General features: G+C 34.1%; 1 protein-coding gene and 1 long non-coding RNA gene across 2 annotated transcripts in view; both read left to right on the top strand.

Annotated features, from left to right (window-relative positions):
- The window catches only part of LOC135208420 (mucin-5AC-like), a 673,035-nt gene that overhangs the window by 477,676 nt on the left and 182,937 nt on the right, over positions 1-12,422 (top strand). The gene's annotated exons all lie outside the window — the stretch shown is intronic.
- Positions 10,582-12,422, top strand: part of LOC135208421 (uncharacterized) — a 44,840-nt gene continuing 42,999 nt past the window's right edge. Inside the window, exon 1 of the long non-coding RNA XR_010313161.1 lies at positions 10,582-10,800. This is a non-coding gene — a long non-coding RNA (uncharacterized LOC135208421). The remainder of the gene's footprint in view (positions 10,801-12,422) is intronic.

Consider the following 12,422-nt stretch of genomic DNA (forward strand, 5'->3'; position numbering starts at 1 on the left):
TATTATATATATATAAATAATTACTATTACATTAAAATATTAATATATATAATAATATAATTATTTATATATATATAATATAAGTATAATTAATGTATAATATGCATACATAATAAATAAAGGTTAAAGGCCAAAAACCATGAAAAAGAAAGTGAAACAATATTTTTCGAACTCAGCGTCCTTTACTTAGCAGTTCTGCTTTATCTTGTATGTTCCTTTCCCACGCTTCCAAATTTTTCGTCATTTCAGTTATACTTAACCAACACAACATAACAATACATACATTACATACATTATATAATAACTATATATATATATACTATTATCATATAAAATATATATCATATAAATATTTTTACTATATTATTATTATAATATATATATATATTATAAACTAAATATATATATATACATTATATATTATATATATACCCTATATATGTGTGTGTGTGTGTGTGTGTTTGGTATGTTATATATATTTGGTATTGTCTTTGCCTGGCACTCAGGTGGCCGCGAGTTCGATTCTCGGTCATTCCATTGAGGGGTCCGAGATGTGTATTTCTGGTGATAGAAGTTCACTCTCGACGTGGGTTCGGAAGTCACGTATAAAACCCGGTTGAGGTCCCGTTGCTGAATAACCACTGGTTCCATGCACGTTAAAAATCCACCAACACAAATATAATCGCATGTTTTAGATTTAAAGATCGGTTATGCCCCCCTCATGTCCTCTGGGTATAGTGTACAAATATTCTTGTCCCAGATGTAGCCTGGGAACATAAGTGGTTCTTGCCCAGAAGATGATGAGTGTTCGCATAGACTGCCACAAGTGAGTTAGTTTCCGTTACTGGATGTTCAATATCAAATCCCGAACAGTCCAGTATACTGAACATAGTAAAAAAAAAACAAAAAAAAAAGTAAAGTTGACATTAAATATGATGGTTTTATTATTGTTGGTCCCTCCAGCCCAAATGAACTATTCATCCTCGAGAGCCTTTTTATAAACAACTTGTTCCGCAGTTGAACAACCAGACCACCTCCACCACCCCTTGTATCTTTCTTAAGCCTATGTTTCTGTGACATCCTTTTAGTTTTTGTTTATCTCTTACCATGGTAGGTCGACCCCCAGTGCTCCTCAAATATTTTTTTTGAACTTGTATTTTTACTAATTTATTTATTTAGTTTTTTTGTTTTTAACTTTCTATCTGAACTTTTAATTAACGTATGTGCTTTTAATTTCTCGTGTTGTTTTGTCATTTGTTAGTGTATTTTTATCTGTGTGAAGTTTCGGTTTTCATCTTAACTAGTTTGTAAATAAGTTTTTAGACTTTTCAAATCAATAATTTATATTGGTCATTATTAATTATACAGACCCTGAAGATGCATTCTGCTGAATGCGAAACGCGTCGGAATGAAGTGTAATACTTCGCCATGATTGGTTCCTGTTCCTGCCTCCATGTGCATTATATATATATATATAATATATATAATTATATATATTTACATATAGAATTATATATACATATATATATATATATAAACGAATACCACAGGAAAATGATAGGCAGAAATGTCAAGGATCGAATGAAATACAGTTGGAAAGAAAGTTATCAGGTAAACAACAAGATAAAAAATACCAGATGGTAAATTGTCAAAAGGGTAAAGATCAAAGAGATAATCCAGGATTATCGGATATCACACGGTCACAAACCTAAACAAAGATTTAACCCTAACAGAAATTACAACGTATCCATATAGTACAAAACATGTAAAATCGGGATATATTAATTTGTTGCTTATATTTATCTACAATTTTTTTTATTATGAAGGCAATCAAGTTTAAGAAAACCAACCCAACTTAAATTTAGAACATTTCCATTATTTGACTTGATGAAACAAGATTCAATGATATTCCTTTTAACTATGTCATTACAAGGGATTAAGGCTCTTGCTTGACTCCAGTTAATAGGATGATCTAAATCTCTCATATGTACGAATAATGCATTCGATATTTGACCAGTTCTCACAGAATATTGGTGCTGTTTGAAACGTTGTGAAAGAGATTTACCGGGTTTGTCCGTAATAGACTTTATCACACTTTTTGTAAGGAATTCCACATATGCAGCCTGGGAGATCTCTAGGAGAATTTTTTATTACTAAACTCTTGACATTAATATTACTGAAAACAACATTTATGTTAAAAAGCTTTAAAATTTTGGGAATTTCATCATAGGGTAATTTTAGAATGTTATGCTTACTAAATTCAAGTTTGTCATTAGTTTAATCAATTTTTTTTCTAGATCTTTTCCATGCCACATCGACAAAAGTCCTTGGGTATTTAAGTTTCAAGGCAATATCATAAATGGTTTTAATCTCAGCCTCAATAAACTGCGGGCTACAGACACGTAAAGCCCTTAGGAACATCCCAGAAAAAAACAGAGAATATAGCATTTTTATGGTGATTGGAGTAGTAATTTGTGTGTGTGTATGATATGTTATTCCGAGGTTCACTTTATTTGATATTAAAAGATATTTATAGCTCGATGTTTTTTTGTTTTTTTATATATAATTATATATACACACAAGATATGATTAATACTACATATGCATAACTATATAATGATATTTCGATTAATAATTTGGGTTCGATTAATACCGTAACAGAGCTCGTGGTTAACTATCACGAAATCTTAAAAAAGAATATGCCGAGCACCTTAAAGGTATTGATTTAAGTACTATACAGTTGCAAAATTGCCCAAATATTATGGTCATTTTTTTTACGGAAGCATACCACTGGTGTATATATATATATATATATATATATATATATATATATATATATATATATATATATATATATATATATAAGGTGATGCCACGGAGGAAAGTGAGAATTGCCAAGATACTTCGGTCTACACAGAGTCAAAGTACTTTGACTCTGGGTCTACACGACCCTCAAGTAAAGGGTCGTGTAGACGAAAGGATTTCGCAAATTCGTCGTTCTTGCATTTAACTCCATGGGCATCACTTATTTATACATAGCATCACGTTTTATGTATTTCGTGATCATACATATATATGTGACGAGAAGGAAGGAAGATTTTGACTAAAGAGGATAACGCAAGAGGCTCCTAGTGATAGAAAACCAATCAGGTTGTACCTGAATAGCATCCCATCTTTAATTGACATTATTTGATTGTTAGAAATGAAGACGCGCTCCTTACTTCTTGTAGATGATGCCACGGTGAAAGCGGACGTCTAATGGACAGAAACCAAACGCCACCCTTTCAGAAGAAGCTGGAAGAAATGAGTCCACTTCACCATGAAGTTGAGTAAACTTACGATTTTGGAGTGCAATATGATAGGCAAACTTGATGAAAGAACATATATAATCTATTTAAGTAATAATATAATAAAAACGCTGAAAAGCGCATGGCATAATTTGCGTGTAAGTGATCAAAATTAAATTTTGCATAGCTTAGAATCAACAGACAATTATGTTTATTGTAGAACGTTACGACATTCAAAAACCTAGCAAACATGAACATGGAATAAAGTCAGTATTTTGTAAAAAGTTTATTCTTAAAAAGACAAAAAAAAGGGGCTTTCCAAATAAGCAAGCATAAATTCACATAAGGATTCACTTATTCAGACATATAAAGAGATATAGCAGTAATGCTATGACGCCAAAATTGTGAGCATGCATCAACAATACTGCCAAGGTGACCGTTTCGTAGTGATGCAGTACAGGAGACGAAATTCGTCAGGGGCGCTTCGGTAATACGTATTGTATTTATGATTTCGAATTGTTGGGAGAAACGAGACCATAGCGTTGAATCCTGGGAACTGCTTAAAGTAACAGGAAATATTGCCAAACAGATTAAAAGAAACTACAACATTATCACTGGAGAAGAAATGGAGAAAGCAAAAACCCGCTGCTAGATTAGCTTATCGATAAATTCTTAGTTTTCCTGGAATCCGGCTTCATACCGAATTCAGACATTTAATGAAGCGTCCAGATCAATATTACGGCTAGCAATAACATCATTTTCAAATACTTGCATCGAATGAGTGCACGAATACATGAATCGTCTGCATACTGTATTGTATCATTTTCAAAGGCAAAGGCCCAAACCAAACGGTCTCTTCGCCTCCACTGATAAAGGGGGGGTTCAAAAAAAAATAAAACAAAAAATCCTCTTAAAATCTGCCTCAAGAAACCACGGGCATGACATGTCATTTCACAACAAACAGCGCCAACAACAACTGCAGCTTTTGATCGTTCGACAAAGCAGTGAAGGAGATTGGGTACGTGGCCTTCAAGTTACAGTAGACGTTTATAATTACAGGAGTTGTGTGGTTAACCAGTCAAATGCGTGAGAAGGAAGAAAATGAAAAAGAGTTAAAATATATTTTTAATGAAGAATTCGTGATGAGCAAAAGCGTTGACAGTTAAAAAAAATAAAAAAAATAAAGAATCATGAAATTATGTAGTACACTCTGATACCTGCTGTGAAAACATTAAGAAAAGTCCTCCAGTGTCTTAGGATATCTTGGAAATGTTTTATTGTGCATGGCAGTCATCAGGAGATGATGTTTGGCAAAACTAATAACCCAGAACCTTCATTAAGATGCTGAGTTCACATTCCCTGCCCTTAAATTGACCATCCGGTAGTCACTGAAAAGGGATGATAACTCTGCCGACAAACCCAGGTATTGCAAAACATCCATGGTGAGGAACAGTCATCAGCAAGGCCGAATACCAATTATGGTTCAGTGATTCTAAGCTCATGACTGAGAGGGTAATATCTGTTGCTGGCTCTGAGAAAAATATCGGTCCACAGTTTAAGTTTTGGGCTCAGAAGTTGATAAGCTTAATAGCACAGAATTGATTCAATTTTCTGTTGTTGCTGTGAAAATCAGCGGCCGGCAGGAGACAAACAAATAGCAGCGAAAGTCTGTCTCCCACTTTAACTATGTAGAAATATACCTACTACTCATATCAGTCAAGGATTCGTTTTTAGACGGCGACCTAGCCTACTTAAGAAAGCTGTAAAATTCCAAGAATAAGACAAAGCCCGAATGAAAGGTAAGTATTCATTTAAGTGCTGTACAGCCAGAAGATCCCGGGGAAAAAATAAAGGAAAAAATGCGTCCTTTTCTCTCGTTGCCGTGGCCTTGGCGCCATTATATGGTCCACATAAAAAGAACAAAAGAGGCTACCAAAGACATCCTGTTTGTCTAACATGGAGCTCATTCTACCTGTCATAAACAAAGTAGGGAAAAACATGCCATAAACGTGAGAGACAGACAGACAGAAATGTCAAGTGCGTAAATGCGTATGCGTATGTGGATGAATGTAACCGTGAGCCTTCTTCGTATGGATAAGAGGGTGAATGGGAATTATTCGCCTCATAGTTTAAAAAGATAGCGTCTTATTACTTATGTTTTGCTACAAAGAAAATCACGACAACGGCCACTGTCCTGTCAGCCTTCATTACGAAACCAAGGGTGAGCTTCCTGCGAAAAAAAACAAAAAGAAAAACAATAATAATAATAAATAGATAAATAAAAAAACGTACACATACACACACACACACACACACACACTATATATATATATATGTGTGTGTGTGTGTGGGTGTGTGTGTTTTAATAATTGTATTTAAACTGTCAACTAGTCGGTATGAAGCAATAATCAAAAGTTATCCTGAAAGACGAAACTAACCTCCCTGGTGCCCTGAAAGACAGTAGTGAGTCAGGGGTAGACGGGAAAATCCCTGACCGGCATGACGTATCTGACCGAAGCCTGCGGGGCCCACAGCAAGACCTGCCCTACATTGGTCTTGGAAATACCTGCTTTTCGACACTCTTAGCCCATGATCACCAACGGCCATGTGATGAAAAGCATCATAGGTTTTTTTTTTTTTTTTTTTTTGTAGCTCTGAGCCATACACCAACCACTTCCTTCTTTAACCACTCGTTTTTTATTATCCCATCAACAGAAATAGATAAAGATGAATTTCTACTTTATTGCTCTATATTCTCAAGTTGATGTCCAGAGGTTTACCAGACGAGGTTATTATATGTCTCCCCTTCGGGCCATAGTGGAAAAGTTACTTTGCTCTGTCAACATATTTTAGCCATGAATATGTCAACGTTACTCGTCAAGGAACTTCAAATGGCCCAAAGTTAATGTCATTAACAGTCAACTGTTGCAGTATTTTCCTTCTAAAAATAAGGTTATATTTACGTACATATATATAAAGACATACATAATGTGTGTCTATATATATATATATATATTATATATATATATATATATATATATATATATAAGATATAATTATCACATCTGCGTGATTCATATATATTATTCGAGCTACAAATGTAGCTTATTTTTACATGGAAAATACTGCAATAGTGACTGTTAATGACATTAACTTTGTGCCATTTGAAGTGCCTTGAGAGTTAAAGCCAAAGAATTTTGACGAGTAACGTTTATATCTTCCTGGTAAAAATATGTTGACAGAGCAAAGTAACTTTTCCACTATGACCGAAAGGGGAGACATAATAACCTCGTCTTGTCTGGTATGCTTCTCGACATCAACTTGAGAATATAGAGCAATAAAGTAGAAACTCATCTTTAGCTATTTTTGTTGATGGAATGATAAAAAACGAGTGCTTAAAGAAGGAAGAGCTCGTAGACAAAAAAAAAAAAAAAAAAAAAAAAAAAAAAAAAAACAAAAAAAAAAAAAACCTATGATGCTGTTCATCATATGGCCGTTGGTGATCATGGGCTAAGAGTGTCGAAAACCAGGGTATTTCCAAGACCAATATAGAGCAGGTCTTACTGTGGGCCCCGCAGGCTTCGGTCAGTGACGTCATGCCGGCCCGGGATTTTCCCGTCTCCCCCTGACTCACTAGTCCAAGTGTCTTTCAGGGCACCGGAAGGGTAGTTTTGCCGTTCAGGATAACTTTTGATTATTACTTCATGCTGACTCTACTCTGTTTTTTTTTTCATCTGTCCATCAGCCCGTAGTGGTCGCGCATGGTAACACTGCGTCCCGGTCATTAAAAGTTACGCTATGTGTATGTTTAGGTAAATAAAAGGATATTTTGGTGTAAATTTGCAACTGAAAAGTGTTTTAATAATTTACTGTATGCGAATTACACCGTTAATATTCGAAATACGATATTATTTTAAGCCCGGGACGGTGTTACCATGAGCAAACACCACAGGCGGATGGACAGATGGAATAGAAACAGAGTATAGTTGCGGTTGAATGCAATGATCAAAAAGTTGACAGTGAAAAAAAATGAACGAGTCCTAGGATTGCTTTTCCCAGACTTTTTTTTTCTTAATGCTCTGTCACTTACGTCCATGCTATGGTGCTTATACCATTTTTTAAAACTAATTTATGGAGCCAGTTTGCTTCATAATTCCGTCTCCATTCATTCAGTTTCTCGAAGCCTAATTGGGATCACAGGTGAAATGTTTTGTATGTTGACAGTTATAAATATTGGAATAAATAAAAAAAAAGAATGGCACTTCAATCTATCGCTCTCTGTGTTGTCATCTTCAAATGTGATCTGACTGTAGTCCTGCAAGTATTATTTGGTTTGTCTCCTCTCATGTTAAAAGGAGACAGAAGGTTCCAACAGGAAATTTCCAATAGTGCATTTAGTAACTGTACACCAAGAAGTATTGCATGCTGCTCGCCTACCACGCTTTCACACTGCTTTGACCAAAGAACTTTTAATATTAGCTGTAAAATTATGGTGGGGTCTTCTTTGCAATGCTTTTGAGACTGATGTGCAAAAGTTTAGTTTCGGATGTAAGACTAGTGTATAGCACATGCATAACTGTCACAGTCTTTTTCTGATCTCTGCAAATTCTTATGTATGAGAAGATTTTTTCGGATGCGGAGTTAACGACATTTGTTATTTCTCCTTTTTCGGTTTTAAGGTAAGAGCGCTCTTTTCCCTGAAGCCTGCCCCGGAGAATAGTGACCTTTGGGGCTCTTTCTGTTTGTTGGTAGACTCATTTTTAATATTATTATTATTATTATTATTATTATTATTATTATTATTATTATTATTATTATTGTTGTTGTTGTTATTGCAAAGGTACATTTATATAGATATACTTACACACACACATATATATTATGTATATAGAAACATACACACACACACACACACCACACAACACACCAAAATAATTATAAATATATAATATATGTTTCTTGTGTTATAATAATATATTATAATATAATGTGGGTGTGGTGTGTGTCGTGTTGCGCCTGTGTGTGTAGTGAAAGCCCTTTTCATTAACATGGAGTGGCAAATAGAATAAAAACAGGATTTCGCTACTGTCACACTTTAACTGCTGAATCGGAAGTTTTCACCACAAAAATACAATTACTCAGAAATGCCCATCTGCGCCATACCTCATCTACCCCCGGCAATTTACATCTCTGTCAACCTGTTACAAGCTTTTCTTAGGCCCATGTATTTTTTTTATAGTTACAGCCAACTTTTCCCATTTACACTCAAACTTCCTAGTCAACTGTTTCACACTTTGCCCTCAATCTATAGCTATTAAGGGAGAGGGGGGGGGGGGCGCCTTTAGAAAATTTTGAGGTTTTCAAATAACAGTTTCATCCAAATTACTTTATTTGCTTCCCAAGATACAGTAACGCAAGGAAGCCGCTATGACTTAGGTCTGCTTGGAGGAGGCCTCGGCATAAGAAGGTTGAGACACTGGTCTATCCCGTACTGCTCTTCCCCTGTCAGTCCTTCAGTCATCTGTCTCGTTTCTCCAATTAGATGCGATTTCTCGTGCTACTTTTCCTCGATTCAGCTGTTACTAAATGTATTTGACTGTAAATGCTCTCTCTCTCTCTCTCTATCTCTCTCTCTGTATTTGCCATGCTTGTTCCTATATATCATTATCCATGTTTTAACTGTCTTTTGCAGAGCTTAGGATGTTTAATTAAGTTATTTAATTTTTCAAATACATAACTGAAAAGTAGAGCACATAGTCTCAAAGTGTTAATAGTGTAATATCAAAAAGAATATTTTATATAAAAAGTACATTACTATAATTTTTAAATTATTCAACATATACGTAGTTATAATATATGTATACTCTGTTTTCTATATATATATATATAATATATAATATATATATATATATATATATATATATATATATATATATGAATAACTTCATTACGAAATATATAAGACGTGATACTATGTATAAATAAAGATAATGCCACGGAGGAAAATAAAAAAAACGAAGCACGTCTCGTTTTTTTATTTTCCTCCGTGGCATTACGGTTATATATAATATATATATATATATATAGATATATATATATATAGATATACCCACACTATATACCTATATATATATGTATATATATAATAATATATAGTATTATATTATACACACTCATATATAATATATATATAGTATATATATATACACACTCATATCATATATATATATATATATATATATATATCTATATATATATATATTAGTATATATATAACATCATGAATATATATATATATATATATATATATATAATACATATATAGAATATAAAAACACTGTATCGTGCTTCTAAGGAATAAATAGAGGGATCCACAGTAATATCCTTGTTTATCTAGATATAAACATATTATATCTAGATAAACAAGGATATTACTGTGGATCCCTCTATTTATATATATATATATATATATATATATATATATATATTCATACGTACACACATAAGCACACGACACACATAATATAACTACGTATATGTTGGAATAAATAAAAATGATAGTAATGCACTTTCTATATAAAATATTCTTTTTCTTTGATATTACACTAGTAACATTTTTAGACTACGTGCTCTACTCTTCAGTCTTGTATTTCAATAATTAATAAGTATATATATATATATATATATATATACTATATATATATATATATATATATATATAATGGTATTCGCTTATATAATGTAAGTGTGTGTGTGCGCGCGCACTGCATATCCTGGGGCTTCTCTGAAACACAGCAAAGAAAGGAGGACCTTCGTTAAATCAGGAAACGGGACTTGTCACGGCAGCCAATCACAAACTTGAACGTCATAAATCTTTCTTTCACTCGGTTCCAGCGGCCGCTTTGTTTTGTTGGTGTTAATTTTATGATTAACTTTTCCATAAACGCTTATATAAGTGATTTTTAATAGAATGTATTTTCTGTAGAATGAGTGGATGTAAGATCTCTATGTTCAACGTTTTACTTCATCCATAAAATCTTATGAAGGCTTATTGTCAATCTGCTATCTTTCAATCCCTCTGCAAAGGTTCATTATTTGGAAGTGCATTATAGCAGTAACCAAAAATGACTCATCCTTTTATGACACCTACACATCTTTTTAAATATCTGTAAAGAAAAACTGCTACCATAAATCAAGTAAGAGCAATCTTCATAAAATAGTTAAGCAAGACTACTTTGGTGCCGGGACGTACGATAGTTTGTCTCGCTAGGTGCATCTGGCAACCGACCTGGAAGATGGCTGAGACAAGGGGTGAATGGGTTGCTGCTTCCAAAGTTCCAATTCAGTGGTCTTTTGGCCGTGCTCGAGGTTAGGTATGCTTGTGTATAGGAAGGGCCAGTTACCTCGCCTAATTAGTGGATTTGATATTTAAATTTGAAAGTGAACTTATTCATTTTTAACCGAGGATAAAACCACACATACGACACCTGTATTCACGGTGATAGTCAAACAGGTAAGATAGTTTTGTCAATTTTGCCCTCAGGTAATGAGGTTGGTATTTACAGGTTAATGATTTTTCTGTAAGTATTGCACACACACACATATGTATACCTTGCTTTCAAATTAGGCTGCTTTTGAACATTTCTTATATAACCATGTGTTTGAATTATTGAAACTTTTGAATCTTGTCATTGATAAATTATCTTGCGACGGAATGACATTCGTGAACTGATTTTTCATCCTCCCGAGAAAATATAAGATTGATTTGAACTGGTTTGTTTCGTTAAGAATAAACGCGTATTTGGAATATACTTTTTCTGGCTGGAACAACTTTCAGTTTCTCTCCGTCTCTGTCAGCGGTTCCTATATTCCGTTGGAATATGGCTATTAAACTCTCATTATTAGTAACTTTATATCCATCTTGGAAACTAATCACGGTAACATTGATATTTGATATTCTTATAGAATGTTGTGCATTTTATAACTTCATTAAAACTCCGAGATAATTCTTACCCAAATCGTCCCTTGTCATTGTACTTCAGTATTTCTGGTGCCATGGTGACTGGCTACGTCTCTCTCTCTCTCTCTCTCTCTCTCTCTCTCTCTCTCTCTCTCTCTCTCTCTCTCTCTCTCTCTCTCTCTCTCTCTCTCATAATGAAAGTAATAATAATAATAATTTACGGAAAGTCAAGATTAATATTTTTATTTTCGGAAACGTACGGTGTCAGCATTGTTCGTATAGATTTTGTTCAAGGTATCCATAACTGTTTGTACTGCATTAGCATTTCTAAATAGTGAATGAGACTATTCATATAAAGAAAGCTTTTGGTCAAATATTTTTATGAAGATAATTCTCTCGGTCTCTCCACAAAAAGAGAGAGAAGAGAGAGAATAAAAAAAGCCAGACTCATACTTACCTACACTTAGTTTTCCTACGTGTTGTGGAGTACCTTAATGTTGGCAACGAAGAGGTACCTATGTTGGAATGCCAATACGATCATCGCAGTTCTCTCTCTCTCTCTCTCTCTCTCGGGTCACGTGCATGAACGGATTCCTCCTATCTCCTTGCCCACTACCTTGCCCGCCCTCTCTCCATCTCGCAGAACACTTTGCTCTCTCTCTCTCTCTCTCTCTCTCTCTCTCTCTCTCTCTCTCGTTAAAAAGGATTGTATGCATTTTCTTGTCACCTTTTTACTTTTAAGATTTTTATAATTTTTTTTACATTTGATTGTTAGTTTTAGTCTTCGTTACTATTACTATTATTGAAATAGCGAAATGAAATGTAGGTAAAAGAAGAAAAGGTCGTATGAAAATATTACGGCGACTCTAAGTAAGACGTTTTTTAAAACTTGAGGTTCTTTGATGAAATTCCCATTCTGGTATAAAGCCGTTTTGTTCAAAGAACCCAAAATCGCCAGAACATTCATAACCAAACGAAACCCGTAGTTCAAGGAAGAGGGATGGTTCTCTGTTAGCTTTCCATTGAATATGTTGAATTTGATGGAAAAATGTCCCTAGCTTGGTTCATTGAATAAAGATGAAAGAAAAAAAAAGAACATTGACTGGTATAAATTGCCTAAATCTATATAAACCTTCCCAATCCCCTGACGAGAGGAGCGCAGACAGCCAGTGAAA

Source organism: Macrobrachium nipponense, chromosome 35 (assembly GCF_015104395.2).
Source record: "Macrobrachium nipponense isolate FS-2020 chromosome 35, ASM1510439v2, whole genome shotgun sequence".
NCBI lineage: Eukaryota > Metazoa > Arthropoda > Malacostraca > Decapoda > Palaemonidae > Macrobrachium > Macrobrachium nipponense.